The 3,543-nt window shown below is 49.0% G+C and overlaps 1 pseudogene; it reads left to right on the top strand.

The window, feature by feature from the left end:
• The first annotated feature begins 560 nt into the window (after positions 1 to 560).
• LOC138749799 (microtubule-associated protein RP/EB family member 1 pseudogene) lies at positions 561 to 1,641 on the top strand (annotated as a pseudogene).
• Positions 1,642 to 3,543: the final 1,902 nt, after the last annotated feature.

Below are 3,543 nucleotides of genomic sequence, written 5' to 3'. Positions count from 1 at the left end.
CAGCCTCCACATCCAGTACATCATCCACCGGAATTTCCGGAACTTACTACAGGATCCCACCACCAGACACATTTTCCCCTCTCCTCCCCTCTTGGACTTCTGACCCTTCCACGATTCTCTCGTGCACTCATCCCTCCCCAACCATCAAAACCCTGACATCTTCCCCTGTGCCTGTAGAAGGTGCAACACCTGCATCAACACCTCCTCCCTCACCACAGTCCAGGGCACCAAACAGGCCTTTCACGTGGAGCAACATTTCACAGGTAAACCTCTATCCCCTCATTCCAGGGAATAATATCCTAACCTGTTTAACTTTTTCCTGAAACTCTGTACCTGTGGTCCGGGCAACATCCTAGAAAATCTTTTCTGAACTCTTTTCATCTTATTGACATCTGTCCTGTAGTTAGGTGACCAAAACTGCACACAATACTCCAAATTTGGCCTCACCAATGTCTTATACAACTTTAGTATAGCACCCCATCTCCTATACTGGGAAGTGTTGAGTAATGCTTGCTACCTTCATTATGACACAATGATGAGGTCACTGTGAGAAATGAACAGCAGCTGAACCAGCAAAGGAAACAAATAAAATCAGCAGAGGGAGGGTATGTGCAGAAGAGAAACCTTGAGGGGTTACTGTGTGTGGGTCAGTGCAAACAGCCAAATGGCCGTCAATGTTTACTGTACGTCTTCAAGCAGTGAGAACCTGAGTCGGCATAGCATGTTGGCCTGGGTTAATGATACCCTTCAGTTGGGCTACACCAAGATCGAGCAGCTGTGCTCAGGTGCAGCCTACTGCCAGTTCATGGACATGCTCTTCCCTGGCTCTATTACCCTGAAGAGAGTGAAGTTCCAGGCCAAGCTGGAGCACGAGTACATTCAGAACTTCAAGCTGCTGCAGGCTGCCTTTGAGAAGACTGGAGTTGACAAGATGGTGGCGGTGGACAAGCTAACGAAAGGCAGGTTTCAGGACAACTTTGAGTTCCTGCAGTGGTTCAGGAAGTTCTATGAGGCCAACTTTGATGGCAAGGCTTACGACCCTCTGGCTGCTCGCCAGGGACAGGAGGGGCCTGCCCCCTCACCCTCCCGTGCCCTCATTTTCAGCAGGCCTAAGAAGACGGTCAGTGCTTTGGGTGCTGCCTCTGGTCCTGGCCCAGAGAAGTCCCTGAGGGCCTCCTCTTCGGGCACCATCCTGGCCCGATCTGCGGCGGTCCCGAAAGGCAGTGGGTCAGCGGGCAGGCAGGGTGCTGGGGGAGCACCGGAGAAGTCCAGCACAGCAGGCAATGGAGACACCCACCTGAATGAGCTCTCAGAGCAAATGAAGGCCTTGAAGACAGACCTGGTAGACCTGGAGAGGGAAAGGGATTTCTACTTTGGGAAGCTGAGGAACATTGAAGAGATCTGCCAGGAGAATCATCAATGGGACAATGGGGTGCTCCAGCAGGTGGAAAAGGTGCTGTACTCTATCAACGACACCCTCCCTCCTCAAGAGGACGGGAGCCTGCCCGCAGAGGAATATTAACCAGGCCCAGCCATTGGCTGTCGCTTATGGCAGGAGGGAAGGTAGCCAATTTAAAAGGAAATGTTTAGTGTGCAAAAGTACTAGTGTAAGCTAAATTAAAAGTGTACTTCCTTTCCCAATCAGTGATCATTGTTGCTCTGTCATTCGACCAAGGCCACATCTCCAGTTTAATATCTCATTATACGTGGTACAGTGAATAGGGTCCTTTTGTGTGCAGTCTAGCAAGTCGACTGCAAAGCAAGGGCTGTTGTCCCTCATAAATTTAATGTAAATGTAATAATATAAATTTACACATTCAGCACGATAACAGGCCATTTCAGTCCATGCCGCCCAATTTACACCCAATTAGCCTGCCCCCCTGGTAGGTTTCGAACAGTGGGAGGAAACTGGAGACCCCCTCCCAGGGAAAATCCACCCAGACATAGGGAGAAATTACAAACTCCTTGCAGACGGCGCAGGATTTGAACCTTGGTCCTGATCACTGGCGCTGTAAAGACGTTGCGCTAACCGTTTTACCAACCATGCCACCATACTTCTCCTTCTCAACAAACAACAGCAGTAATTAATGTATTTCATAGAATTACAGAAAGCAGGAGAAGGCCATTCAGCCCATCACCATCCAGTACGATCATGGCTTGATCACATGACCTTTGTACCTGTTTCCTGCTTTCCAAAAGGGCCACCATCATCTCCCTTTTGAATATATTTAATGAAGTGGCCTCATTGACTTTCTGTGCTCGTGAGTCCACCAAGTTCATAAGTCTCTGAGTGAAAAAGTTTCTCCTCATCTCAGTCCTCAACAGCTTCCCTCTTCTCCTTTGACTGTTTGACTGTGACCCTCCTTGTTCTGGACTTCCCCAACATCAGAAACAATCTTCTTGCATCTAACCTCTCTGGTCCTGTGAGAACCATACCTGTCTCAGTGAGATCCATTCTCACGCCGAAATTCCATACCTGTCTTTCTTTGTACATCAGTCCTGCCATCCAAGGAACCAGTCCATTATGTGGACCCTTGGCAAGGCCAGCATTTATCACCCAGCCGTGATCATTCCAGAGAAGGTGATGATGTGCCACCTTCTTGAACCACTCTGGTCCTTCTGGTTGAGGGAGCTCCCCCAGTGCTGCTGGGCAGGGATTCAAATAGCAAGTGTTGTGTGTTTTATCCACCAGGTGAGTCAGTCACTTACTGTAGGACACCCCACCTCCGACCTGAACTTGTAGCCAACATATTTAGGTAGCAGGTCCAGTTGAGCCTCTGGTCAATAATGTAAACCCATAGCAGTGATTTGAATCCCTCTTGACCCAAGATTAATTGGCATGTTCAAGTTTCCACAAACGGCATTTACCAGTCCTAGGGAGAGAAAGCAAACAGCCCCTTCCCATCTTAATCATAAACCCCTTTTCCACTGGAATATTATCCCAGGAATGAACTTGGAAATTAACTGGGACAGGGTCCAGTGGGAAAAGAAAACGCTGGTGTCAAATGATGTCAAATCACCCCGGAGATTGACGGCCTCTACCCCAACCCATATCCCTGTCCGCCTGATGATTAAACCAGTGGCAAAGGGACAGCACAAAGTCACCAGTTGAAGGTGGAACACTCTCATCCCTGAGGATGAGAGTGTTCAGTGGAAAAGCTGTCAGTGTCCTGGTTAAAGGTGTCCCAATGGAAATGGCACCAAGGGCTTCCTATCCCGGGACACTGCTCAGCCAATTAACTGGGATGTTCCAACACCACAAGAACATCGGTCTGCACCATTGTCCCATCACTTCTTTTGCACTATGAATAAATTTAAAGGATATGATTATAGTTAATTTTATCAAGTACCTGTTTGGCTGCAGCAAGTAAGAATTCCGCAATAAACTCATTACCATTATCCATTAAAATCCTCACCCACCCCACCCCTCCCCTGTCCTCACCCACCGCACCTCTCCCCTGTCCTCACCCACCCCACCCACACCCCTTATCCTCACCCACCCCACCCCTCCCTTGTCCTCACCTACCCCACCCTCACCCCTTA

Source organism: Narcine bancroftii, chromosome 14 (genome assembly GCF_036971445.1).
Source record: "Narcine bancroftii isolate sNarBan1 chromosome 14, sNarBan1.hap1, whole genome shotgun sequence".
Taxonomy (NCBI): domain Eukaryota; kingdom Metazoa; phylum Chordata; class Chondrichthyes; order Torpediniformes; family Narcinidae; genus Narcine; species Narcine bancroftii.
Note: the sequence above shows the minus strand (reverse complement) of the source record. Positions and strands in the feature narration are given on the sequence as shown.